The sequence below is a fragment of the Serinus canaria genome, chromosome 20 (assembly GCF_022539315.1).
Source record: "Serinus canaria isolate serCan28SL12 chromosome 20, serCan2020, whole genome shotgun sequence".
Classification (NCBI taxonomy): domain Eukaryota; kingdom Metazoa; phylum Chordata; class Aves; order Passeriformes; family Fringillidae; genus Serinus; species Serinus canaria.
Window position 1 is genome coordinate 1,144,224 of NC_066333.1, and position 27,639 is coordinate 1,171,862.

The window sequence follows — 27,639 nt, forward strand, 5'->3', positions numbered from 1 at the left end:
AAGGTGGTGATCAGTCACAGGTTGGAGTCGGTGACCTTGGAGGTCTTTTCCAGCCTGAATGGTTCTGCAGCTCAGGAAGGGAAGAGCTAAGAGGTCTGAACTTGCTGGGGGAGGAAATCACTATGGACTGGCCACGGGAGGCTGCTCCCATGGAAACCACTGAGACACGTCCACTCCTGTCCCAGTAGCACCAATGACAGGTCCAGGCCAGAGCCTGCCTGACCAGGGGGGGCAGGAAGGGCTCCTCCAGGCTGGCTGGACTGGTCCCTTCCTGGGGACTGGCCCTGCAGGGCTTTGCTGGCCACTTCAGACACCTTTGCCCAGACAGGTGGTGCTGTCCTGCCCCAGGCAGGCTGGGGCTGTCGAGCTGGTGTGCCCAGCTCCACTGAGCTGAGCTGCAGCTGCCCAGGGATGCTGAGCCAGGGGGAAGGAGCCAAGGCCCAGCTGAGACACCACTGCAGCAGACAGAGAAGACAGCAGCTCGTCATCACAGAGTGTGACAGCCAGGCTGGAGCTGCCAAGTGAAGAACTGGGTCAAGTGGGGAAAAACAGGAGAGCAAAGGCAGCAAGGGTGGGATGATCTTGTGGGAACACACTCACGTGAGGACAGTGATCCTGTGGGACACCTCCACAAGCTTTGGGATCCACCACCCAAAAGGAGCCCGTGGTGTGGGGGGCTCTCCCAGCTCCCTGCTCTCCTGCAGCCAGCCCAGCCCTCACTGACACGTGTTGACTGCGTGTTTGGGCAATTATGGATTTACATGATGTCAGCAGCTGCCAGGAGCCCAGACATCTGCTCGCTCATCATGCCCGAGCCAGTCAGCACGAAGACATCTGACCCTGCTGACAGGCAGCAAAGGGCCTCCCTCCCATCCTCCCCCGGCATCAGGGCCTGCAGGGCATGGGCAGTGCCCTCCTGCCCTGGTGCCAGCCCCTGAGCCAGGGTTAATGGAGCAGCCTGAGCTCATTGCACAAAAGGACGCCCTGGAAGTGAAGATCAGCATCCCTTCGGCTCCAGAGCGTTGTGCCACACGTCAAAAATGAATCATGAGAAACTTAGGGGGGGAAAGAAGCCACCAAATTGACAGGGAGTCGTCCCTCGAGCCAGGCTGGAGTCAGGCAGCCATGGCAGCTCACCCTGACAGCTGCCAGAGCCCATCCCGAGAGACCAAACCTCCTTCCAGCCTGCTCTGGCCACAACACTTCTGGCACCAGGAAAAAACAGGGAAGAGTTGCACAGCCTCTGCTGCATCGTGGGGGACAGGGCTGAGGCTCCTCCTCCTCCTCTGAGGCTGGCAGGATGCAAAGGCAGCGTCCTCCCTGCTCCCCTCACACAGCATGGTCCTTGTGCCAGCTGTGGGAACTGTGGGGCCACTTTAAGCAAAGTTCCACTCCCACCCTTTTGAGTGACACCTCCCAGCTGAGCAAACAAGTGCAGGAATGAGTTGCTGTGTCCCCTCAGAAGCCAAGAAACTCCTTCCACAGCCTCATTAACACCCAAATGAAGATGTCCCAGCTGGAGGGGGGACAGCCCTGAGTCAGCCCCTGTGAGCACCCGGTGCCTCTCCAGATGGAAGCACAGTCCAGACACCACGGAGCAGGGAGAGGGAAAAGCCAGCAGACCGTGCAGCCCCCAGTCTGCCCTGGTTTCTCCCCCTGCTCCCACCGGAGCAGGATGGGACCAGCAGCACCACCACAGCCAACATGTGCCACCATTGAGCCCTGGTATCACAGCACCACCCTCGGGGCAGAGCACGTCCTGCCTGCTCACATCTCTGGGCACTTTCCTGCTTTCCTTGGCACCACGGGCCCCTCCCATCTCAGCTCCAAAAGCCAAGCCCCACTGATGCCCTCAGCCATGCCAGGGCCTTGGCTGCACCTGTCCAGCAGCTCCCCAGTGCCACAGCCTGTGGAGATGACACGGGGATGCTGCTATTGCACAGCTCCCCAGTTCCAGCCCAATTCCCTCACTCTCTCCCTGGGACAGCCACCCAGCAGCACAAGCAGATTTTCTCTGTCAGCAGTGATGAGAAACCATCCTCTGCTCCCAGGCAGAGCCTGGGCTCCCTGAGAGCCGTCCCTGCTGCTCACCAGTGCCCTCCCTGCCTGGGGACAGCTGTAACACAGCACAGGCACACCCCTGCAGGCTCACAGGGACCCCAAAACTCAGCCCAGAGCACAGCATCCCGGGAGTGGGGCACTTGGGAGCAGGGGGTGCATCAAGGACAGATCCTTGTGGCAGGATCCACAGCAACCCCAGCCCACTGCCCTAGGGAAGGTCTGGCAATCCACTGGGGCTTCCTGCACAGCCAAAGGCTGCCCAGCTTGTGCCTTCCATCACTGCAGGCAGCCCCATAAAGACAGGAATGTGCCTCTTCCAGGGAAACACCGACCTTTCAAAAGGCATGGCTTGCACAGTCAGCAGAGTTGGGAATGCACCAGGAGCGGAGAGAGGGGAAATTCATGGTCTGATGGCACAGCTGGGGCTTTCAGCTCCTCCAGGAAAGTCCAGCAAGGAGCACTGGCTGGAGAGGAGAAGGCTGGGGAGAAAGCAGGTTCTCCACTTTCAGCACACAACATCCACCAGTGCCATGGCCCACGATGCACCAGCCCTGGGGACTCACTGAAGGGCTAAAGCCACCCCCAGAACATCCTCCAGGCAGACAGGGAAGGCTCCTTCCCACCTGCAGGATGTCACCTGAGCCAAACACCCTCCCAGTGCCTTACCAGCACCCAGCTTGGCAAGGGCACAAAGAAACAGGAGCCAGGGCCACAACGTGCCCAGGCAGGGCTGGAGACACCCCGAGGGACACCCAGCCCTCCTGTCCCAGCCTGGCTGTCCCTGTCACAAAGAACCACAGCCTGAGGAGGACCCAAGGCACCCAGGCTCCCTGGGCACACCTGTCCCAGAAGGGAAGGCTGCTCCTGCAGCATTCCACAGCCAGCCCCAGCCCAGGCAGAGGGCTGCAGGGAGTCTCAGGGTGCAGGAGCTTTGGGGCTCCCCTCTTTTGGCCCTGCTTCCTAGAGCCAGGCAGGGCAGCGCTGGGGTGGGAGTCCCAAGCAAAAGGGCCAACAGAGCTTCAAGACAACTTCCTTCCTCAGGGCAAGGTTTGGGTGATCTTGGGCAGAGAAACCCCAAATTAGGGTTTGGTGATGCTCTTGTGCCCAAGGACAAGGGGGTGTGGGCAGCAGGAGCTCCCACTGAGCTGCCTGGGAGGATGAGGGGGTGCCAGAGCAGGCAGGGCTCAGGCAGGGATGCAGGCAGGGATGTGCTGGGAATGGTACCCAGGAAGCTCCACCTCTGCTGGTTGCTTAGCGACCAGCATCCCTCAGGAGCCACCGCGGCCCTGCCAGCAGCACCAGCCCTGCTGCAGAGCCCGGCAGCAGAGGGGGGCCAGGAAGCAGGCAGGAAGCAGGCAGGAAGCAGGCAGGAAGCAGCCCTGGTGCCTGGCAGCCTTCCCTCCCTGCTGGAGCACCGGGATGGCTCTGTTGGGATGTGCTCCTCTGCCCTGAGCTGCACCCACAGCTCAGCCCCACTCAAAGGCCTCCAGGAAAGGGAGCAGCACTTCCAGATGGGACCCTCCCAGCCCAGGTGCAGCTGCTGCCTCCAGAAACTGATAAATGGCATGTAGGGAAGGGAAAGGACACATGGAAACACCTTCATCACATGTGAGCCCATCTCAAGAGCCAGTCCAGCTGACTGGGATCCCAGAATGGTTTGGGTTGGAAGGGACATTAAAGCCCATCCAGTGCCACCCCTGCCATGGCAGGGACATCTTCCACTGTCCCCGGCTGCTCCAAGCCCCATCCAGCCTGACCTTGGACACTGCCAGGGATCCAGGGGCAGCCACAGCTGCTCTGGGCACCCTGTGCCAGGGCCTCACCTCCCTTCCAGGGAACAATTCCTTCCCAATATGCCATCCAACCCTGCCCTCTGGCAGTGGAAGCCATTCCCTGTGTCCTGTCACTCCAGGCCCTTGTCCCCAGTCCCTCTCCAGCTCTCCTAGAGCTCCTCTAGGCCCTGGAAGGGGCTCTCTGGAGGCTTCTCCAGGTTGAACACCCTCAGCCAACAGAGGCCAGCATTCCTCCAAACACCTCAAAATTCACTCGTGTGGAAGAAAAGGCTACAAGTTCATGGGAGAAGAGCAGCAGATCTGTAAGTGAAACAGGCAGGAACTCAAGGAAGAGAATTACTCCTGCAAATGTCTTTTTGGGTCTTGCCTGCAATTTATGCTGCTGTTCATCTCCCTTCTGAGGGAAGACAGATTACCTAGCTGGAAATAGGAGCAGGAAACTGCTGTATTAACCACAGAAAACCACAGCTGGAAAATAGACCTTTGGTGGCTTCCCTTAACTATGCCCAGCATTGGTGTTTCTAGCAGAGCTCTGACCTCTCACAGGTCAGAGGCAGGGAGTAAACCTGAGCTTTGCCTTTGACTTGGCACCTGAAAAATATGACTGATCACTGAGCTGCAGGAAATCAATGCACCCACCAGCACAAGGAGGCTTCCATGAGCTTCCCACCCTGGCACTGCCCCCTGGGCACTGAAGGAGCCCAAGAGAGCTGCAGTTGGCTGCTCCCCAAAGTCCCCAGCTCCCCTCAGCCCCAGCCAGGGCATCCATCCCTGCTGGCATATGGATGTGCTGGCCCACAGCATCCCACACTGGCTCACCCACCAGCAGCATCAATCCCTAAGGTTTTTCAGGGAAGTGGAGGAGAATATCTTAGGTGGGTTATTTTGGGGTTTTTTTAAGATATGTTAAGGAGATATTTTCTGCAACAAAATGCCTGTTGTCATAAGGGTTTTAAACCGAAAGAAACATCCCAAAAATCCACTTTTCTCTGAGTGCAGCTTCACCAAGGCTCAGGGAGCTGGTCACAGGCCCCACTAGGGCCAGGGCAGCTCCAGGAGCCCAAAGGCTGCTCTGCCAAGGCCTGGGAGGTGCAGCTGGCACTGGTTTCTGCTAGAGCCCGAGGTACTGACACCTCTGCAAGCACTGTCTCCATCCAGGCCTGACACCACAGACTGCCACTGCTTGGGATTTATCCCCTTTGCTTTGTATCACTCCCAAGGACAAAGCTGAAAACTCCTTTTTTGCCTCTGCTGAGCTGCAGTTGGAGTCCTGCTCAGACCTGTGCAGGCAGCAGCTCCACTCCCAGGCTGGGCCCCCTGTGCATCCCAGGGGTTGCCACCAGCTCTGCCCCTTGTGGGAAGCCGGCACTGCTCCCTGCCCCCCTCCTGCACTCCAGCCAGCAGCAGGAGCTGAGTCATTCAGCAGGGCCAGCCCCAAGCAATGCCAACCCACAGCTGCACATCCCAGGGGCTCTGGGATCTGTGCTTGGAGCCCCCAGCTCCTGCAGCAGAGCTGCTCCAGCCCCTGCTCCCACCCAGCTCCTCCAAGGCCTCAGCACACAGAAGGACCCCAGGCCAGACCTGCCAGGCACAGGGCAGACATTTTCTGGAGAGCCAATATTGCTGCTTCTCCCTCACTCTCCCCCATCTCTTCCATTTTACCTCCTGGCCAAACCTGAGCACAACAGCTGTTTTTTTTTTTCCCTTGCTGTTTAATCTCTCCCCAGCTCCCAGAGGATGTTCTCAGCGCCTGCAGAAGCTCAGCTACCTTTGATGTGTCTCAAATTCTACCCCCAGGCAGGTGACAAATATTCAGGGAACTTGGACAATTAAATGACAAGAGAAGGAAGGGCTGCAGGAAAACCTTAAAAACATAATAAATAAATAAAGGGGAAGCAAAAAGCAAACCTGAGCAAAACCTCCCCACCACACCCAAGGGCAGAGCCTGAGGGAGGCAGAGCCTGAGAGAACCACCAGAACCTCCTGCTCTGAGATGAGGGTCCCAACCCAGGCACCCTGAGCCCTACCCTGGGAGCAGGGATCCCACTGTCACAGCAGCTCTGGCCCCACCACAGCAAATCCCAGCACAGCAATTTGTGTCCAGGAAGTCCTGGATCATGCACCAGCCCTGGGCAGAGGCTGGCACAGCCCCTGCCCTCCCAGCCAAACTGGGAAAACTTCAGGCAGGACCAGGACCACAAAGCCAGAGGTGGCTCCAGGTCAGCCAGGTCCACCCCAGCCTGAGCACTCTGTCCCAGCCAGCCTGGGCTGGCACAGCACCGTGTGCTTCTGCTCACCAGCCTCTGGTCACCTCTTGGGGACCTGAAGGTGATCTGAGACCCTTCTAGAAGAGAAGCCTGGACTTTCCAAGGGTTGGGGCTGCCCATCTTGCTCAGCAGGGGAATGAGATGAGTGCTGGCAAGGCCACCTGCCCTCCCAGACAGCATCACTGTGCTTGGGCTGGCACAGGAGACACACCTGGAGATGCCTCTGGGCCCTGCTCCATGCCAGGAGCACCCAAAGCCACCCAACCTCCGAGCCTGCTCTCACCTCAGGGCACCACCCAGGGCAGCCACAGCCACCAGGGTCTCACATGGCTCAGCACTGTGTCCCCTGCAGCAGCCTCAGGGACTGTCACTGGGGCTGTTCCTGGTGACAGCACAAGGGTGACAACCCAGTCAGGGACTGTCACTGGGGCTGTTCCTGGTGGCAGCACAAGGGTGACAACCCAGTCAGGGACTGTCACTGGCTCTGGTGGCAGCACAAGGGTGACACAATCTCCCAGGGCTGCAGCACCCGCCACATCCCCCGGCTCTGTCTCCCCGGCAACCCGGGCACCTTCTCACTCACAGCTGAGCAGCCTTGTGCACAAAAGCCCAGCTGAATCCAGAGCAGGATTAGGGCAGCTCTCTCCTTCCCTCACCCTCCCAAATCCATCCAGCCTCAATTTCCACCCAAAGCCCATCACAAAGCACCAGCTCACAGCGAGGCACGGGAGGTGCAGCTCCACCTGCCCCCACCCCAGGGGCTGTGCTGCCCCCCTGGGATTTTGGCTGCAGGAAGGTGGGGCTGGAGCAGGTGGAGTGACAGCACTGTCCCAGCACTGGCTGCCTTCAATGGGAGCATGCACATGGGAGCTGGACAGGTGACACCAGTGGCCACGAGCCCCAACCTCCCACTGCATCCAGCAAGCCCAGTGGCCTGAGGCTCTGACAGCTTCTGCACAGTGCAGAGCTCCCTGCAATGCCCCACCAAGTGTCCTGCCTGCTGCTCAGGGGGGCCCACAATAAAGGAAAGAGCAGCAAGGGCTGTGGGAAAGGGGCTGGAGGTGCTGTTGGAAGATGATGCCCCAGATCACACCAGCACCGGGGCAGGTGCTCCCCTGAACACGGCCCAGCCTCTGTTGTAACCCTGGGAGCAAGTCCTGCAGATCCCCAGCCCCCACTGGGCCTGCCCAGATGCTCCCCACGGCTCCACATCCCCTGGGCCCTGCTGTGCCAGAAAAGCTGTTGAAACACCGTCCCAGTGGCAAATCCTCCTCTGCAGGGATGTGAGAGCAGACAGCTCTTCCCCTGCACCCAGCCCCACAGGGATCCCTGGTGCAGCAGGGCAGGAGCCCAGCCCAGCCCAAAGCCCTGGCCAGGAGAGGTGTGGAGGGTGGCACCAGAGCTCTCCATCACCTGCGAGGGCTTGGCTGAGCACAGGGCCATCAGAGCAGCAAAGCTGCCTCCTCCCATAGCCCCAGCTCCTGCAGCCTGAGCACACAGCCCTGCAGGCACAGCAGGGGCAGCACCCAGCGTGGCTCTGCGCCAAGGTGGCTCCAAGAGCTGGGCACGGGGGTCAGGTGGGGGTGGGCACCCCAGGCTGCCCTGCCATGACCCAGCTCCTGAGTGCTGTGATGCACAAGAGGTTAAAGTTCGGCCAAGGCAAGCAGAGGTTTGCCAGCAGCCAGCCTTTCCCAAGAGTTCGAGGGAGCTGGCAGCTCCAACAGCCTCCAGGGCCCACATTGCCACATACCACAAACCTGTTTGCTCAGCCCCAGCAGCTGGGATGGCACAGAGCAGGGCTCGCTGACCAAGGCATGTCTTGCAGCCAGGATGGGCCCCAAATCAAGAGGAAAGTGCAGCAGCAGCCCTGGGGCAGGGCAGGGCCAGGCAGAGCTCTGCCCTGGTACCTGCAGGCGGCACTGCCAGCTCCCACTGCCTGTGCCAGGGCTGCCAGCCCTGCCAGTCCTGCTGCAGCACTTTCCTCTTGATTTGGGGCAGGGAGCATAGAGCAGCCTCATCCCCCAGGTGCTCAATAAAACAGCCCAACAGCTCTTCTCAGGCCAGAGGGGATCTGTGCAGTGCCCTGGGCCAATGCCTCTTACAGGAACCTAATCCTGCCCAGAGTGTTGAGGGGGCACCTGGGCAGGTACTCCTTGCTCACCTGAGCTCTGCAGGCACTAAAAACTGCCTGTGAGCAGAGCTGTGGGACTGAACCCCCAGTGACACATCCCAGAGCCCGGGGCTCTGCCTGGGGCTGGTGCCAGGAGCTAGCCCTGCCCTGCCCTGCCCAGAGCTGGCCCTGCCCTGCTGACCCTCCGTCTGTCTTTTGGGATGGGGAGTGACTGTCCAAAAGGTGCCACAGCCAAGTCAGCCCAGGCAGGGAGCAGGACCACCAGCCTGCAGCCATCCCTGCCCTCCTCCTCCAACCCTCACCCAGGGATGGCACCAGAGCACAGCCCTGGAATGTTCTGGTGCAGCAGGGCAGGGAGGCTGAGCCCAAGGCTGTGATGGCAGAGCCAGCCCTGGGAACCCAGCTCAGTGAACCACTGCCCACTGTGGAGCACCAGCAAGGCACCTGGGCTGCACTCCAGGAGCAGGCAGGGCTGCTGCAGCCCTTGTGGAACACCCCTCACCCAGCCAGGGACTGGCACAGAGCTGCTCCCATCCTTCTCCTGCCTGCAGAGGAAGGCACAGAGCACGGGTTCAGCTGCCTTGTGCTGGGATGTGGCAGCCAGGGCAGAGCAGCTGCTCCCTGGGCAAGAGGAACCCAGGGCCAGACACCCTGGGATGCAGTGGCCTGGAGGAGGAGAGGACTCGAGGAGGGGAACTGCACCCAGAGCAAGGGAAGGCACCAAAAGGAGCCCAGTCCTGGCACAGGCTCAGCCCTGCCTTCCCCCATCTTCCCCCGTTCAAAGGAAGGGCCAAGCACTCTCCCCACCATCATCATCCTCTGCTCTGCACTACACAAGGCCCTGTCAGGGTCTGAAGTGGTGACAAAGTGTCATTTTCCCCAAGGTAAGGTGACACCTTGTGCAGCATTGAGGACGATGGGGTAGCTCAGTTGGAAGGACCTGCAGTGACCAGCTGGTGGATGACCGTGTCCTGTGAGCAAGCTCCCCTAGGATCAGCCCCCAGCCAGCCCCAGCAGGCAGGACCCCTGCCCAGGAGGTGGGACCAGCCCCAGAGTGAAAGAGCTGCAGGAACCCAGAGACAGGAGAGGCTCATTTCCAGCACAATCCCTGTGCCACAACCAAAGTGTCACCAATCCCCCCAAAGCAGGGGACACCTCCCTGGGCACAGAGCTGCAGCTGCCCAAGCCCCAGCACCCCGGAGATACAAGGGGCAACTGTGAAACCAAGACACCCAGACCTGGGCCAGGGCCCCCAGCTGCACCTGGGCCACCAAAAGCCACCAGCAAGGGCAAGGGGCTGGCTGGCACCAGGGTCACCATGGGGATGGCACACGTCCTCCTTCCTGCTCCTCATGCCAGCCCAGCATGGGGGACCCCAACAGGGATTTGCTCCCATCCAGGGGCAGAGTTTCCTGGTGGCCTTGCCCAGGAGCAGAACACTCCCTGTGGGTACCCAGCCCAGACACCCACCCCAGGTACAGAGCCTGGGGTCTGTCCCACCCTTGGGGGACACTGTGGCCATGCAGGAGCACATGAAACCCACATGAAACCCACATGAAACTCACATGAAACTCACATGAAACCCACCACTGATGTTGGGCCTGCAGCTCTGCCTCAACCAGCTGCAGACTGCTCACCCCACTGCCAAAGCCCTGCACACAAGGCAGGACGAGGATGCCTGCCACTCCTGGCTCTCCCTGCAGACCTGCACCCCCAGGCACAGGTGGAGTTGGCATCTTGCAAAATGCCTGGAGGAGGAGAGCTGGTGAGAAACTGCTCATAAAACACAGCAGAGACCTGCCCTGCTGTGAGCCAGAGGCAGCTCCAGCCCCAGGAGCCCACCAGAGCAGCCCATCCCAGCCCTCAGCAGGGATCCAGATCCCCTGCCCACACCCACAGACCATCCTGAGCAGGAAAGGACCCACAAGGACCATCCAGTCCAGCCCCCAGCCCTGCACAGACACCCCAACAACCCCACCCTGTGCCTGGGAGCGTTTTCCTAATGCTCCTGGAGCTCTGGCAGCCTTGGGGCTCTGACCATTCCCTGGGGAGTCTGGGCAGTGTCAGCACCCTCTGGGTGTGAAACCTTGGATAAAGAACCTGCAGCCATTGCCCTGTGTGGCAGGAGCCAAGGCCCGTGGGCAGCAGGGTCTGAGCCCCGTGGTGCACATTGTCACACACTTCTGTCACCAGGGACAGAGCCAGCACAGCAGGGTCCAGCTGTGGGGCTCCTCATCCCAATTTTCAGATAAGGACATCGTCCTCCCACCTCAGGCAGGGTGAGGGTCATGCTGCAGCTCTGCCCAGGCTCACCTCACTCTGCAGGTCAGAGAGCCACAGCAGGAGCAGGACCTTGTCCCCCCAGCCCTCAGGGCTGCTGGAAGCTGCTCACATCTGGTTTCCATGGCTGCCACTGTGCTGGGCAGTGGGGCTCTGGAATGGAGGAGTCCCACAGCTGGAGGGACCCTGGTGTCCCTAAAGAGGCTGGGCCACAGGCCCTTGACTCTTCCAAGCATCACAGCAATTGAATTCTGCAGCTCAGCCCTCTCCTCCCAGACTTCCCAGGCTGCACCAGAGGCCAGCTGTGTCCAGCCCCGTGAGCCCAGGGACCTGAGCCCTGGGCAGGGATCCACAGCTAGCAAACCATCCAGAGATGGTTTGCAAACACACTTAGATCCTCCTCACAACAGAGACCACAGAAACCCAGAGAGGGGAAACCCAACACTGAAACCCCAAACCCCTCTGGCAGTGGACAGGGACGAGGCAGCCTGCAGGATTTCTGTGGGCAAAGGGGCTGCTGCCCCAGTCCCAGCTAAAGCAGGAAGCAATCCCAGCACAAAGAGAGCCACAACAAGCCCAAGCCCAGCAGTTTAGTGTTTTGGTGGGAGCAGGCCAGATTCCCAGGGGTTCCTGGCAGACAAGCCTCTCCCTACAGCATCTCTCCATGCTGAACAACCTTTTCTGTGCTGTAAAACCCACTCAGCCTCATGTGGGATGTGGAAAGGAGAACAAAAGCTTTCAGGATAAACTCACGCTGCTTCCAGGGGCTGCTCTCAGCACTCAGCTCGGGCACGATTTACAACCTGCAAAGAAGAAACCAGATTTGGTTAAAAAGAAGAGACAAGTCCTGCCCAGAGATGTGGCAAGCACTCAGAAGGACAGCTAGAGCTGTCACCAGAGGGTGCCTGCCCAGCTCCAGCACTGTGTTTGGATTCCATACCAATCTCCCTGCTGGAAACGGGAGCTGTGCATTGCCTCAGACTCCTTCTGCTCTCCTGATGTGCAGCCAGCCCCGCTCCCTCCTGGAGAACAGCAAATATTTACTACAGCAGAGCCCACACACCTCTGAGTGCCACCAGATCCCCTGGGCATGGCCCAGGCTCTCCTTTCAGGCCATCTGTGCCACCTCTTTGTCACCATGGCCGTGGCTCCAGGGCAGCAGCTGGCCAGCAGGGCTTTGGAGCAGGAACCCCGAGACAGCCCCACTCCTGGCCATGGCAGCTCCAGCAGGGCAGGAGCAGAACCAGCAGCCAGCAGGGACAGCCCAGCCTGCAGCAGCATTTGCAGAGCCTCTTTTACATGACAACTGCACCTGGGCAGGGAGAAGGATCTGCCCAGAGGCACCACAGGAGGAGGAAGCACGGTCTGGCTCGGCAGGGATAGCTCCCGCTTCTCCAAGGGTTAATTGTTGAACATCCTCGGACAGGTGAGGCCCAGCCTCCCCCCAGGCAGAAGCAAAGCAGGCCTATGCAAAGCTCCCTCCTCTCCCATGGATTCAGCAAAATCCTTTCACTCTCCACAAGCAAACATCAGCTGTGTGCAGCCCAGAGCCTGCCCTGAGCAGCACCGACCCAAGCAGCACAAAGGCTGCTCCCAGCCAGAAAACCTGATGTAATAAAGCTGTGAGCTTCAGCACCTCCAAGAAGACAAACCCACCTTTGAGCAGGTGAGCTGCAGGAGAGATAAGGTGACAAGGAGGGGATGGCAGCTGCCACCTGCGTGGCCCTGCCCTGTGCCTGTCACCCTGGGGAAGCACAGGCAGGATGTCACCACGGGCTGGCTCTGGGTGCACCCCTGCCCAGCGGGCACAGATCCCTGCCCAGCCTGCCTTAGCTGTCCTGGCTGTGGGGAGCAGGGCTGGGTGCCCACACAGGGCAAACCTGTGCCCAGCTCCAGTGCTGGTGGCACCCACAGCCCCGGGTCCCCCCACCCACAGGCACCACTGCCATGGAGCATGAGCGTGGAGCTGGGGCTGTGTCCCAGTGTGACTCAGGGATGCCACTGGTGTCTGGGGGCTGCTGTCCCATGCCAGTACCCTCATGCCCACACTACTTCATCCCAGAGCCCAGACAAACCTCCCTTCTTCACCTGCCTGCTCTGCCCACGGAGCTGTTCCTGCTCAGAGGCTCAGGAGGCAGAGCAGCCCAAGCCCCTGTGAGAAGGGCTCTGTCTCTCCAGCAGGACATGGGTGCCACCAGGCTGAGCTGATCCATGGGCTGGACTCCAGCAGCAGGCACAGGGCACACAGGGGACCTGTGGGATTCTCTCCCTGCTCCAGCACAGCTTCTGTGGTCCTGCTCCTTCTCTGTGGGGCCCAATGATTTTTGTGGGTACTCCACGCTGCTGCCAGGTTTGTGTGCTGGGATTTCTCTCACCCCAGCTCAAGGGGGGGTCCAGAGATGCCCAGCAGAGATGGGCAGGCAGGTGCAAGAGCAGAGAGGAGGAGTATGGCAGCCAGGGCTCCCAGGGCTGCACCCTGCTCCAGCTGTGAGGCAGGATGGAGGATGCAGCCACCACGGGCAGGGCAGGGCAGTGGCACTCAGCACTGCCCAGTCTGCCACACAAAGCCCCTGCACTCCCCATCCCCTCAGCCCATCCCTCCTGCCCTGTGAGAGGCACCGTGGCTGCTGTGCCAGCTCTGAGCCATGGCTCTGTTGGGGTGTGAGGCACTGATCAATTAGGATCACATTAATGGAGTGTTCTGGGAATCCTGGCAGTGGGAGTGAGGCCTCCCCCAGCCCTGCTCACTTGTGCCCACGAGCAGCAGCTCCCCAGAGCAGAAAGTCACCTCATTGTCACCACCTCGTCAGCGCAGCCAGCCCGGCCCAGGCACGGGGACAGGCACAGGAACACGGTGGCACATGGATGGAGGCACCGCTGGCCGGGCTTAGGAAGGAGCCCTGCACTGCCCCAACTCACCCAGATTAAAAGCAGTGCCTGGCACAGCTGCTGATGGGTCCAACTGAGGGACAAGGACTCGTAGTGTCCCCTCCAGCACAGCAGGGGCACACACGGGCAAGGAGTGCAGCTGGAGAGGAGCCCTGGAGACACACGGGAGTCCATGGACCACACCAGGGACCATGGACCACACCACCATGGCCTTCCCAGGCCTGCCCGGGCTGAGACTGAGCTCCAAAGCTCTGTCAGCAGCGTGGAGGTGCCAGGAGGGCTGAGAGTGCCCCTGTCCCCAAAACACAGCATGGGCAGCTGCACCTTCTCTACATCCTGTGGCACTTCCCTTGGTCACCCCAAGTCAGACAGGTCTTACACCAGACCAAGGTGACAAGCAGGAATTTACTCATCTCATAGAATCTCAGAATGGTTTGGGCTGGAAGGGACCCCAAACCCCATCTTGTTTCATCCCCTGCCATGGCAGGGACACCTTCTACTAGACCAGGATGCTCCAAGTCCCATCCAGGCTGGCCTTGGACACTTCCAGACATGTTATGCTACCATGGCCACCATGCCCTACCAGCAGGAAGCATTCCCTGGTTCCCTGAAGAACAGCCCCAGGGAACTGGCAGAGGTAACAGCCCCTGCCCCACGAAGGGATGTGCAGACCCAAGCCAGATCAGCCCTCCCAGGGTGCTTCTCTTGTTCTGGCCACTCCACACAAGCTTCATCTATCAGGACATGAGTAAAATCTGCTAAAGGGAAATACTGCTGAGAATTCAGGCTGGAATTTTCCCCTGCCAAAGTTCACAATCACCACATCAGTCTGTATCTTAGTCAAAAATAACACCTTCCCACAGTGAGCAGCAGCCCCACTGTCCAAGGACCCCTCTCCCACCTCGAGCCCTTTGCCACGTCCCTCTCAGCATCCCCAGAGCCCCAGAGCTGTGCCAGGTGCCCCGATCCCCCGTGCTCCTGCCAGCACAGACACTGCCAGATCCAGAGTGCACCTCATTACAGCATCCAGCTGCTCCCCACGGGATCACCGAGAGAAAAACCCGCAGGACCCCCATCCCCTTCCCGTGTGGCCACCTGGGGATGGGCCGGTGGAGATGCTCGGGGGAGGACGGAGGGGCCGGGCCGGGCCATCCCCGCCCCCGGCCGGCCAGGACACTTCGCTCGCTCGCTGCTGGCATGGCCCCAGCCAGTTCGATGAGCTGATTACAAAGGGGAATGTGTCATTTCAAACACACAATCAGATTTCCCGGCCCTTCTGCCCATAACAAAATGTCTCGTGAAATGGCTCATTCTGCTCTCCCATAGAAACGTGTTTCCCTTCTAAAGCCTGATACGAGGAGAGGAGGGGGGGAAAAAAAAGGAAAAGGCAAAGCTAAAAATATAATCCAAAAGATACCATGACAGCAACAGATTCACAGGAAAATGAGGTGGGAAGGGGGCTGTGAATGTGTTAAGATCCTGTTTAATCTCTCCCCAGCCACCTAAAAAATGCACCGAAGGCAGAAACGATACCTCAACATTTTCTTTGTGCGGAGCTGACTCCACCCTGTGTTTTCTTCTCCATCTGATGCTCGGGGAAGGATAGCAGCAGACATCTCCGCTGCTGCCAGGCAGCGAGGGGCCCCGGCAGTGGGTTAGTAGGAGCAGAGGGAGGAAGGAGCCGGTGGGAGGAACCTGGCAGCAGGGCTGGGCTGTGAATCCCCATTCAGCATCGCCTCAGCCGCAGGATGCGCTTTACACTGGTGCAGCACCTGCTCCTGCTCCCCCCAGCGCCTCGCCAGGGCTCCAGGGGGGCTCGGGGACAGCCCGACCCAGCCAGGTGCTCCCAGTTCGGTCACAGCTGGAGGGGAGCGGGCTGGGCACCGAGAGGGGGATGGAGCAGATCCCGACCTGCGGCCACATTTCACTGCCACAAAGAGGCCAAGTGGCCGAGTGAAACTGCTGACCTGCTGGCAGGCACAGATCTGCAGCTTCAGCCTCATTTGTCTCGTGTTCTGAGCACAATGGGGTCAGGCCAGCATCCCCCGGGCTGTGCTCCGCATCAGCCCGGGCTGCTGGGCAGCTCCTGCGGGAGGATCCCAGCCCGGGCACTGCTGAGCCCCCAGGAGCCTGCACAGGGCTGCACAGACCATCAGCAGGAGATGGAAAGAAAATCCTCTTCCAGAGATTTATCATCCAGATTTTAAAGCTCTGTCTGCTGCTTCCATTCCTGGGGAAGGGGCAGGGTGGGCTCAGGGGTGTGCACACACCAGTCAGGACACTGACAACTCTGAGCTGCATCCAGAGCCCCCTCAGCTGTGTACTGGGACAGCGAGACAAGAATTTGTATCAAATGACCCATCCAGGGCTCTGGGATGTCTGTCCCATTCCACACAGTCACATCACTCCCTGCCCAGTGCAAGGAGAGCAAACCTTGACTCCTGTCCCAGTCATACCAAACTTCAGCCCAACAGCTCTTCTTAGGATTGGATACTAGGGAGAAATCCTTCCCTGTGAGGGTGGTGAGGCCCAGGCCCAGGCTCCCCAGAGAAGCTGTGGCTGGACATGTCCAAGGCCAGGCTGGACAGGGCTTGGAGCAACCCGGGATAGCAGAAGGTGTCCCTGCCCATGGCAGGAGGGTTGGATTGAGATGAACTTTAAGGTCCTTTCCAACACAAACCCATGATTCTATGGCTTCAGCATCCCTTTGGAGCAAGGCAGGACAGAGGGAGCAGCTGCCATCCAAGACAAGGGACATCCATAGGGCCTGGGCCCAGCACCCTGCTTTGCACCAGGGACACGCTGTGTGCACAGGAGAGCTGCTGCAGGAAGCAGCCACTGCTTCCACACTGGAAAAGGTGGCTGCCCAGACTTCCTCCTCTTCATCTGAAGACACACTTAGGTCCTGAACACCCCACAAGCTTCCCCTCAAGGGCTGGAAGGAGAGGAAGGCTGGATCTGCAGCCCCAGGGGAGCCTTGCAACATATCCCCACCACTGACAGTCTCCTCCCACCATGCTTTCCACCTCCTGTAATCCAGACAAGAGCATGATGAAGGACCAACCTGGCCAGCAGCAGTGATGCTCAGCTTTACAGCCCTGAATGGCACAGGGCAGGGGCTGCAAGGGGTTTCCAAGGGAGGCTGGAGCTTCCTGCAGCTCGCACAGACCCAACTCCTTCGAGGCTCAAGGGACAGCACAAGCTCCCAGTGCCTCTGAGCCGAGGCTGAGAGCCCACATACCCCTGCAGCAGGGTCAGGGCCAGCCCCAGTGCTCAGCACCACAGAGCTGCACAGGCTGTGACAAACCCAAACCTGCTGACTCAGAGGCAGTGAGTGCTCTGAGGAGAACAATGGCAGCCATGGCTGTCACAGCCGCAGCACATTTTTAGGTGCTGCGAGAGAGTCAGGTGTTCATGGATGCACAAGTTTCCCTTTGCAGGAGCTCCCAACACCCAGGGACTGCCACTGTTTTGTGTTCCTCCTTTGGCAGAGGGAGCTTCAGGCTCAGCTCAGACCTCCAAGTGACAGGCACCGCATGAAAGTCTACTACAGGCAGGCCTGGCAGCCGCCCACGCCGCTCCGGCAGAGCCTAGCGAGCTGAGCCATCTCCTCGCGCTCCCCATCGCGTCCCAGCTGCCACTTGGCACCAGAGCTCCGTGCCCAGGGCAGCAGGGAAACAGCCCAAGTGTACAGCCAAGGAGAATTAAGGCAAAGGACGCTCCAGTGATGTCTGTGAGTCTGAGCAGGAAGCTCGGAGCAAGGCCAGGAAGAGCCAAGCCCACCCCCTGCCCTTTAACCGACAGGTCATTCTCAGCAGCTTCCTAATTTAGAAACCTTAATTAGTTATGGGAAAGATTTCTTCTGTTAGGGACAGAATTAGTCAGGCACCTGAGTGGTCTGTGTGTGTCTGGAAGGCTCCTGTAGGAAAGCAGAAGTCCCCAGCAGTGCTGGAGCAAGGGGAAGACAGGCAGGATGCCTGGAGTGACGCTGGAACACCCGCGGGACGAGGGCTTGGTGCTGCCAGCAGAAAGCCTTCATGTAATTCCAGAAACCAGGGAGGGATCCAGCTCCTCACCAGGACCAAGGTCATCACCCAGAGCTTAATAGGGAGCTCAGCTGCCTGGGGGAAGAAAAAGACTTTCCCCATTCTATGCTGCAGTGACTTCTTCAGCCGAGCCAGCCACCGCTCCTGGCCACAAAGACATCACACATTACCCTGGAAGGTTGTGGTGGTGGTGGCAGCAGCCCAGGGAAGGGGGCCCAGCACACTCTGTGTCTGCACAGGGAAGGCACCAAAACCTTCCCCTTCTGCACACCAGGAGCACTCACACCTTTAGCTTAGAAATCCCATACTGGACTCCAGAAACCATTTCTAGATGCTTCCTCCTGACCAAAACATCTCCCCTAAGAGTTCTGGAGAATGCTCATATCTCAAAAATTGGTAAAAAACAAAAATTCTAGGCAGTCCTAGGCACAACATCCACAAGCAGCCAAAGCAGCAGGGTCCTGCCCAAACACAGGCTCTGCACCCCACAGCCCTGCCCAGGGCTCTGCTGGGAATGGCTGCATGGAGGAGAGCAATCCCCATGGCACAGGGATGGTCGGAAGAGGAGAGGAGATGGGAATCCTTCCCTCCCAGAGGGGCTCACAGCCCACAGGAGGCAGCTGCACCCTTGACTCCAAACACAGAGGCCATCCCTGGGTAAGGAGGGGAGCTCTGGACCTACCACAGCTTCCAGAACATGCCCTGTGTCCCTGCAGGCAGCAGACAGGTCCTCATGGAGAGACCCAGCACCCCGGGGAGCCCCGTAGAAGGGCGCCATGCCTGCCAAGCCAGGCTCTGAACCAACATCATCAAAGAGTAATTAACTAATTTCCTTCCTGAAAAGACCATCACCCAAAGCCAGGCAGCCTCCCCTCAGCTCCAAACTTGCCCCACGGCAACAAGGACACGCAGCTGAAGCCACCAGAGCTGCTCCCCAGCCATGGTCCAAGGAGCCTGGCACAGCCAGAGGATGTGGAGACCCACAAGGAGCAGAGCAGAGAAACAACGTGCTTCCCCACACCCCGAGTTTTTCTGGAGTAAAAATCCCTTTGGGCAAGTGTAGCGGGAGAAAACTGGAGGGAAAGTACCAGCTAAGTGCAGGAAGGAGATGGAGGCATGGGCTGGTCTCGCTGGGGATGCTGGAGAAGCCACACCTCATGCACAGCAATGGAGAAGGTAGGCTGATCAGGAGTCACCTCACACCATCCACAGCTGAACGAAGCACAGCTTTGCCATCGCCTGCAGCACACCGAGACTGCCCAGCCGCACACCCAGACCATTGTTTGCCCTCAGAAGGGTCCCCACCAAGACGGGCTCAGGGCCGGGCAGCAGGAGGGAACAATACAGAGATACAGCCAGAGAAACAGCGATGGGAAATACAGAAACCACTGATGGGGAAAGGGCCACGCAGGTCCTCTAGTACAATCTCCCGGGTAACCAGCCTATGGAGAAAATGCTGAGCTCAAGGATACCTCCAGAGCCCACCTCCTGCCATATGACGGTACTCCAAAAATAACCACAGAAATATGCGAGGACCCATTCCAAGTTGTTCCTGGCTCTCTGCACATTCTCCCTCTAATGTAAATCGTCTCCCTGAAATCACAGCCCGGCGGTTCAATGTGCTACCGCAGCTCGGGGCTACGGATCCCCGGGGCTATGCATCCCCGGGGCTACGGATGCCGGGGGTCGCCCGGTCCCTCCCGCGGGACGGGGCTGGCGCTGCCGCCTGCCCGCGCTGCCTGCCCGGCGCTGGGAGCGCCGCCGGAGCCCCGCGGGACCGGCCCGGCCCCGCCCGCAGCATCCCGGCGGGACGCGGAGCGGGATGCGCCGCTGCCGCCGAGGGAAGGCCCGGCTCGGGGCAGCTTTCCCGGCGCCGGGGCTGCAGCCCTGCCCGCCTCTCTCCTCGCAAGCGCCGCGCAGCACCTGGGGCTGCCCGGCCCCGCACCCCCGGCCTGAGCTCACCTTGGCTCTGCCCGCTCGGCTCGGCTCGGCTCCGTTCCACCGCCGTGTGCCGGGCGCGGCCGCCGCCGCTGCCCGCCCGTGCCCGCTCCTGCCCCGCCGTGCGGCGGGCGCGGCGCAGCGCGGGGCGGGCCGGGCGCGGTGCGGCGCTGCGGAGGGGCGGGTCCGCACCCGCACCGCCCGCACGGCCCCGCGCCGCCCCCGCCCAGAGCCGCTCCCGGCCCGCGGGGGCTGCGGGGCTCCCTCCGTCCCCGGGGCACCGAGACACCCCGGGGGTCCCCAAGCACGTCCCGCGGGAGCCGGTACTTTCAGTCTCCTCCCCCAAGGCCTCGTCCCTGCTGAGCCCCCTCTGTCATCCCGTGCGGGACTTGCGGCAGGTCCTGCAGCTCCCGGGGGTGCCCGGCCCTTCGTGGAGCACCCCGGGCTGGCTGTCCACCGTCGGCGTTTGGGGGCACACCCGTGAGCCGGCCCCGGGAGATGTCCACATCAGCAGCTGGCCAGACTTGTGCGTTTTGGGGGTGCAAGGGCAAGCAGCACCCCCAGGAGATGTAAACGGAAAGGGGAGGCTGATGCTCTTCAAAATCTGTGTGCACCCACAGCACGGACAGGTGGGAACCATGGGCACACTTGGATGCACAGCAGGGATGCACTGGATGCTGAGGGATTCGCTGGATGCACAGAGGGGATGCAGTGGGGGCACAGGGATGCAGTGGATGAACAGCAGGGATGCAGTGGCCACTCTGCTCCCAGTGTAAGCCCTGAGTATGGGTCTGGATCTCGGACAGGGGCAGGGAGGTGCACACTCGGCCCTCTCTGCCCCCCGTGTGGCTGACTCTGAGCAGTGAAGGCTGCAGGCAGGTGCCAGCCCAGCACTGGGGTCTGGGTTCCCAGAGCTGTGGTGGCTCCCAGCTCAGTACCTGATGCCCTCTGCTCACGTGCTACTGAGCAGGACTCCCAACAGCACCTCGTGCCCTGACTGCCCTGCAGGGCCTGCCTTTGCTCCCTTAACTGGTGGCATGGCTGCCCTAAGTGTCTCTCCCAGTGTGAGGGACAGAAAAGGCCTCCAGTGGTGTGAGGGAGACCAGGGGACCCTTCCCAGCAGGGAAGCTCCAGCCTGGAGCCTCTGCCTGTCCTCTGCAGCCAGGCAGTCACAGTGTGTCAGCACATGGTCACCTTCTGGCAGCCGTGGGTGCCAGGGCTCTGTGCCAGCTGCCTCTGGGTGCTGCTCCTCAGCTTCCTCCCCCCCAGCCCCAGGGAATCCTGTGGCTCCCAGTCCCACAGGGAGCCTGACCCCTCAGCACCAGGGCTGGGCTGGAGCGCTGGGATGAGGCAGGCTTTGTGTGAATGCTTTAGAAAGTGCCTCCTTTATTAGCCACGCCGAGGCTTTTTCCCTGACAAACCACATACCAGCAGAGAGTACCAGGAACAAAATGAGGCTGCATGGTCCAGTGGTTCGAGCCAAGGCAGTGATGCCAGCGGGATTGTGGGCTCTAATCCCCTGCTGAGCTGTTGACTCACTGTACAAACTCAGGCAGGTCCTGCCCTTTGTGCAGTGGAGAAGCCCAGCTGGAAAGTTGGGTAAATAGCAGGAACGTCTTGGAAAAAAAAAGAAACACCCCACTGCATGGGAGCCAGCTTGAGGGAGGGCATTCATTTACAAATAAATATTCCAGCTGGCTGCTGAGATCCCCTGTGCAGGCACAGCTTTCCTTCCCAACCTTCCACCGCTGCACATCCTTAAGGGACAGTGCTGAAGAGGTGCTCTGCCTGCTGCAGGGGTGGCTGCCCTGCAAGGGACAGCATTTGCTGCAGGGGACTCAACTGGTGTGAATTTGTAAGGAATTTATACAGGAGAAAAGCTGCACTGGGTTGTTGAAAAAAAATACTTGCAGTTGTGTGCAAGCTGCTGTGACTGTCTGCATTCATCTTCCAGGCCTTCAAAGGGAAAACAGTGATGGCTGCTCAGGGGGTTCTGTCACACTCCAAAGGAAAGTCTGGGAAATGTAAATTCACCCTTTTGAGTGAATTTGGGTCAGATAAGTCAGTGGGTGACTGCACTGGCAGCACTCTGAGCACAGATATCCTTAATGCCACTGTCCCCTTGGGATGTAGGATCCTCTTTGGGAGCCAGGGAGCTGGAAGAAGAACATACAGAACAGATTTCCCCAGTGAATCCTTCACTCCTAATCTCACACTGCTGCAAACAACCCAGCCTGTCTTCCCCTGACCACCAAGCTATGGACTGAATCTCTCCAACAGCCCTGAAGGCATGGAAAATGCACCTCTGGCTTGCTGAGGAGAGGGAAAGAGCTTCCCTGGCAAAATAATCCCCAGGGAGCTCTCGGTAGCCGCAGCTGTGCTGGGCTCTCCTGGCTGTTCAATAGCTGATAAATGAGTTTTCCTGCATCCCTGTCCAATTCCTGCTGCAGTGATGGGAGCAAATGGAAACACCACACAAGGCAGATGGGGTGGGCAGGGAGGGGACAGCAAGACTTCTCTATTCCCCCAGAAAACACTAAGGAAGTGTAAATTTTGCAAGGTTTTCGGGAGCTTAACTGAAAATTAAAAGATATTTCAAGAAATGTAAAGACATTTAAGGGAGCTGCTATTTGTTCAGATTTTTTTTTTACATGAATTGAACACATTTCCAGAAAACACAGCTGTTTTAAACCCCAAGTGCAGGTACCACTCAGCTGGTGGAGGTGCCCTTCTGCCTGTCCAGTGTCCACCCTGGTTTTCCATGGGTGCACAAGGGAAACCTTGGAGCTTCCTGCAGCCTCAGCATGAACAGAGGGACCTGTGTGCCCTGGGAGCTCCATGTGAAAAGCTTCCTCTTTTGAGAGTGAGGTAATCCCAAGTGAGGATGTCCTGACCAGATTCCCACTGTCCAGCAGAATCAACCTGAAACAATACAAACCCCCCACAAATCAACGAGGACTGGCATAAATTGCAAAGGGCTGGCAGATGTTTCACAGTTCAGTTTTAGGACAGATTTGGGCGTCAGGCTTTTCCCAGATTTTTAGCAGCCCAGGGAGACATCCTGAGCTGCATCAAGAGGGGAGTGGGCAGAGGTGAGGGGGGAATTCTGCCCCTCTGCCCACCCAGGTGAGACCCCACCTGCAGAGCTGCCTCCAGCCCTGGGAACCCAACATTAGAAGGATGTGGAGCTACTGCAGTGAGTCCAGAGAGGGCAAAGAGATGTTCCAAGGTCTGGAGCTCCTCTGCTCTGGGACAGGCTGGGAGAGCTGGGGGTGTTCAGCCTGGAGAAGAAAAGTCTTCAGAGAGACCTTGGAGCACCTTTCAGTGATTTAGGCTTATAAAAATGAGGGAGAACAGCTTTTTACACAGGCAGATGGTGACATGACAAGGGGAAATGGTTTTAAACTAAGAGACCAGATATTTAGATTGGTTGTTAGGAAGAAAATGTTCCCTGGGAGGGTGGGGAGGCCCTGGCACAGGTGCCCAGAGCAGCTGTGGCTGCCCCTGGATCCCTGGCAGTGCCCAAGGCCAGGCTGGACAGGGCTTGGAGCAGCCTGGGACAGTGGAAGGTATCCCTGCCATGGCAGGGGATGGAACTGAATGGTCTTCAAGGTCCCTTCCAACCCAAACCAGTCTGGGTCTATGTCTCTATCTCCTTGAGAGCCTCCAAGCTCTTTCATTCCATCAACTTTTCCTCTCTCAATTTACCTCTGCAGTCACTCTGGCCTGGCTTTATGGGAAAGAAGGCCAAGAGGAGCAGCACATCCTCCAGCAGTGCCTCTGGAATGCATTTCTACATGGAAACCTGCTCTTCTCTGAAGGAGACAAATCAGAGGGGTGCAGCTTGGGGCCCAGCTCCAGGGTGCAGCTGTGGAAACAAACCTCCTGCAAGGAAGAGCACCTTGGAGCTCTTGGAGCTCCACCTTTCAGGCCCAGAGCAAACCTTCAGCCAGTCCTCACAGCCCCGGTGCTGGGAAGGGCCACATGCAGCCATCACCAGCCCTGCTGAGGATGCTCCACGGATGCTCCAGGTGTCTTAAGTCAGAAGATGTGGCTTGGGGCTGTGTTCAATCACCATCAATTAGAGGTGGGGCAGTTCTCTGCTGTTCATTGGGCAGTTTTCTTTATCTCTTCCATAACCAATCCGTCCTCCAGGAGATCTCTGCTGTTCATGGGCCATTAATTATGAATTATCCTCTGTTCATGGCCAAGGAGTGTCCCTGCATGGCTGATAAAATTCCATCATCCCAGGGGAGGAGCCAGGCATTCCTACCTGGATCCAATCTGCCCTGGGAACAGCACAGCAGCCTTTGCCCACTGCATTCCCAGAGGAGCAGCTTTCTGCTGCCCTGCATTCCCAGAGGGAGAGCAGGCCCATCTCCAGCAGCCCTGGAGCTGCAGAGGAAAACTCCCCCCTTGTGCAGGATCCCTGCTCCAGCAGAGCCACAGCTGGCACTGCAGGAGGGCTGAGCCCCCCTGGGATGGGACTGTGCCACCACCCTGAGCCCCCCTGGGATGGGACTGTGCCACCACCCTGACACACAGGGGCCAGGGCCTGCTCTGACTCTGGCAGTGCTTTGTTTTGTACTGTTGCATTTGTATTTTTAATTTTTGTAGTAAAGAACTGTTATTCCTATTCTCATATCTTTGCCTGAGAGCCCCTTAATTTCAAAATTATAACAATTTGGAGGAAGGGAGTTTACGTTTTCCATTTCAAGGGAGGCTCCTGCCTTCGTCAGCAGACACCTGTCTGTTCAAACCAAGACACACTGACACAGGGATGCAGCAGGAGCTGGAGCAGGGCTGTGTTGAGCTGAAGGAGGCCCTGCCTGGCACAGAGGGACAGAGCTGGGTCTGCAGGTCTCTGCAGAGGGGCTTGGGCAACCCAAAGCCTTTATTCCCTAAATCCCAGCACCAGGGAAAAGGGGGTGTGTGTGTCTGTGCCTTTTGGGAGGAGGTTATTTTGGGAATCCCTGCCTGAGCTGCTGCTGGTGCTGATGCTCTGCGATAACAACCTTTCATGGCTCTTGCTTGTTTATGCAGGGCATGAAAAGGCCCTTTGTGCAGCTCGGGGAGCTGGCTGCCAGCTGGGATCAGTGAGATGCTCCCTGTGTGCTCCTCTGCTCCAGCCCCCTCAGCAAAAGCCCCCAAGGGAGGCTTGGGGGTGCCCATGGGCAGGGGGTGGCAGCCCATAGGAGAGGGACCACAGCTGCTGCAGCTCTTGGGCACCTCCTGCCCTTCATCCTTTGGGTGGTGGGAGCACTGGGAAGCTCAGGCAAATGTTTCCAGCCAAAGAAAACATTTCCAGCTCTTGATGCCATCTTTTTCCAGGCTGTTCGAGTGAGATCCAAATCTCAAAGAAGTCCCTGGGACAGATGTCATTAGGGACTGTCACCAGATCTGGCAATCCAGCCCTTATTATGCCTGCATGTCTGCAGCCCTGAAGTCTCAGGGGATGAGCAGACATCCCACTGCCTTCATCCTTTGCTTCCCAAGGGCTCCCAAGGACCTTCTCCCCAAATGCTCTCAGTGTCTGCCCTTCAGACAGTTGGGATACTGTAGGTAGTTATGCACATGGTGGAAAAATAGGAATAAAAGGGCATGAAATGCATTTTTTAATTAATCAAAGAGATTAATGACCCATGTCAGAGTTAGGACACATCCCACCTGCTTCCTTGCAGGTAGGAGGCCTGCAGTGGAAGCATTGCCACACACCTGGGACACTGGGAGGAAGGGATATTTGGCCCCAAGCCCCAGGGCAGGGTGTGGGGTCCCTGATGCCACCCAGCACAGCTGTAACCAGGTGCAAAAAGAGCATCGGTGCTGCAGCAGAGCTGGTGAGAGCGACAGTGTTGGCAAGGGGCTCCTGCTGTGCTGTGAGGTGTGAGGAGCAGGGGGAAGGGCTGGGCAGGTCCTGCTCCAGCCCCAGGTGTGGGTCCTGAGCCCCTGGATCCACTCCCTCCTCAGCCAGGCTCCCTGCACGGACCAGCTGGATGCAGGCCTGCACCATCCCTGCAGGGTAGCACTGCCATCCTGTGTGGGGGATGCCAAGGCTCTGCCCCAGACTGTGCCAGGCAGAGCAGTGGGTATCCTGTGTCTGCCCATCCTGACGCTGCCAGGAAGGTGCAGTTCTCCTGAGGGAGCCCCTGGCACAGGTCTGCCATGCTCTGCTTCAAGGAAGGCTCTAACAGCTCAATTAACTGCCAGTGTGGAGGTGGCAGGGTCAGAGCAGAGAGAGGGACACCAGCCTGTCCCCCTGGGAGCAGCTGAGCCCCAGAGGGAGGGCCGGGACAGGTGGAGAACAAGGCCTGAAAAGAAGAGTGGATGTGGAGACATGCTCCTTTAACCCACCCTGCCCACGTCACCCCTCTGGGTGACATCTGATACTCCTACCCAGCTCCTCATCCCTCCTGGGGATTGTGAGGAGGATGGATGTTCTTTAACTCTGCCTGTCCTGCCTCCCTCAGCTGCAGGGAGCCCTGTGGAATTCACATACTCTGTTAACAGAGAGAGACACCATTCTCTCACCCAGGATTTTTCCTGGGGAAGGCAGTGTGAAAGCTCAGAAAGAGAAGAGAAAACAATTCTTATCTCTACTTGCTGCTCCTGTTGTTTGGCACATGAGGAATGTGTTATGGAGATTGTTTAATGAGAGTGATTTGTTAATTGGACACTGGTGATAGTTGTTTGGATGGATTGGCCAGTTGGGTCAAAGCTGTGTCCTGACTGCCTGAAAGGGTCACGGGTTTTTCTTTAGTGTGATATAGCTTTAGTGTAGTGTAAATAATACAGTATAGCTTAATAAAGTAATTGTTCAGCCTTCTGAATCAGGGAGTCCTTGCAGTTATTCCCTGGCTGGGGGATGCCCTGCATGGATGGAGCCCCAGAGGAGGCTGCAGTGCCAATCCCAGCAGGAACCCCAGAGGGGGCTGCAGTGCTAATCCCAGCAAGAACCCCAGAGGGGGCTGCAGTGCCAATCACAGAAGGAATCCCAGCACCCCCCCCCCCCCCACGACCAGCAGAAAGTGGCATTTTTGCCCAAGAACCAAGACTTTGTTCTGCCTAACCTTATCTGCTGCCCAGGCTCTTCCTTCTCAGTGCAAACATCCTGAGACTGTATGGATTTTTCTATTAGGAGTCACAGGCATGAAGGGAATGAAGAAAGAATAAGGGAAAGGGAAAGGGAAAGGGAAAGGGAAAGGGAAAGGGAAAGGAAGCCATCTGTTTTGGGTTTGAGATACCTGAGATGAGCAGCCCGTGGTCCCAGCACACAGAGGAGGTGACCATGTAAAAATATTGGCTTCTAACACTGCTGGGCATGGCACCAGAGGTGCCATCCCTGCAAGGGTTCCGAAGGTGTGGGAATGTGGCACCTGGGCACATGGCTTAGTGGTGACCACAGTGGTGACCACAGCTGTCAGTGGGCGAACTTGATGATTTTGGACTCTTTTCCAACTCAGTGACTCAGTGGTTCAATGAAAGGCAGGAAAATTGGAAAGATAAAAGCTGGAATGGCAGAAGATAAATCAAGAGAGGGTCAAGAATGATCTAAGGATCTGCTTAGGTGGGAAAGTCACCAAGCCATGTGGAACTCCTGCAACCTGCACAGACCAGCCTGGAGAACTGTCCCCCAGAGTCCCAGGGGCCTGAGCCGGCTGTGGGGGGACACTCAGCTGAGGAGTGGTGGTCACCTGGCCACAGCCTAAGGAAATTACTGACCTCCACTCCAGGAGCAGCATCTCAGCCATCATTTAGCTCCAATTAACAGCCTGATTACCGGGTCTGGCTGCAGGTGTCAGGTTACAGAGTGCTCTCACCAGCCTCTTCCCACGCTGGATCCTGTGGCTCCCGCATCTCTGTGGCAATCTCCTGGGGACACCCAGGGTGCTGGAGCTCACTCAGCTGCTGCCAGGTGTGTTCCCCTGCCCCAGGCTGGGCTGGCAGTTCTCAAGGACCTCTCTCAGCTTCATACCTGATGACCGTAAATGTCTGTGGCTTTAAGACAGGCGTGAGACTCAGTTTCATACAGGGAGGATTTGGGATCACTGTAGGAAGCATAATACTTTCTTTCCCAAGGATCCCCAGCAGTTTGTGCTTCCTAGCTGGGTTCCATACCTGGGGAAGACGTGGGGACTCCTCCCTTCTCTGCTGATGCAGTAGGGATGTGGATCACAACAAGCAGGAGCTCCCTCCAGCATCTTCAGAGCAATCAGTGGATATTGTGGTTGCAGTGT

General features: G+C 58.5%; 1 protein-coding gene and 1 long non-coding RNA gene across 5 annotated transcripts in view; both read right to left on the reverse strand.

The window, feature by feature from the left end:
• The window catches only part of EPB41L1 (erythrocyte membrane protein band 4.1 like 1), a 62,394-nt gene extending 42,884 nt beyond the window's left edge, over positions 1 to 19,510 (reverse strand). For all 4 annotated transcript variants that reach the window (XM_050982065.1, XM_050982062.1, XM_050982061.1 and 1 more), the window contains exons 1-2: positions 19,430 to 19,510; positions 11,286 to 11,335 (exon numbers count right to left, since the gene is read on the reverse strand). The gene's annotated coding sequence lies outside the window, so the exon portion shown is untranslated. The remainder of the gene's footprint in view (positions 1 to 11,285; positions 11,336 to 19,429) is intronic.
• The window catches only part of LOC127060296 (uncharacterized), a 75,572-nt gene extending 51,647 nt beyond the window's left edge, over positions 1 to 23,925 (reverse strand). Inside the window, exon 1 of the long non-coding RNA XR_007779183.1 lies at positions 23,679 to 23,925. This is a non-coding gene — a long non-coding RNA (uncharacterized LOC127060296). The remainder of the gene's footprint in view (positions 1 to 23,678) is intronic.
• Between the last annotated feature and the right edge of the window lie 3,714 nt (positions 23,926 to 27,639).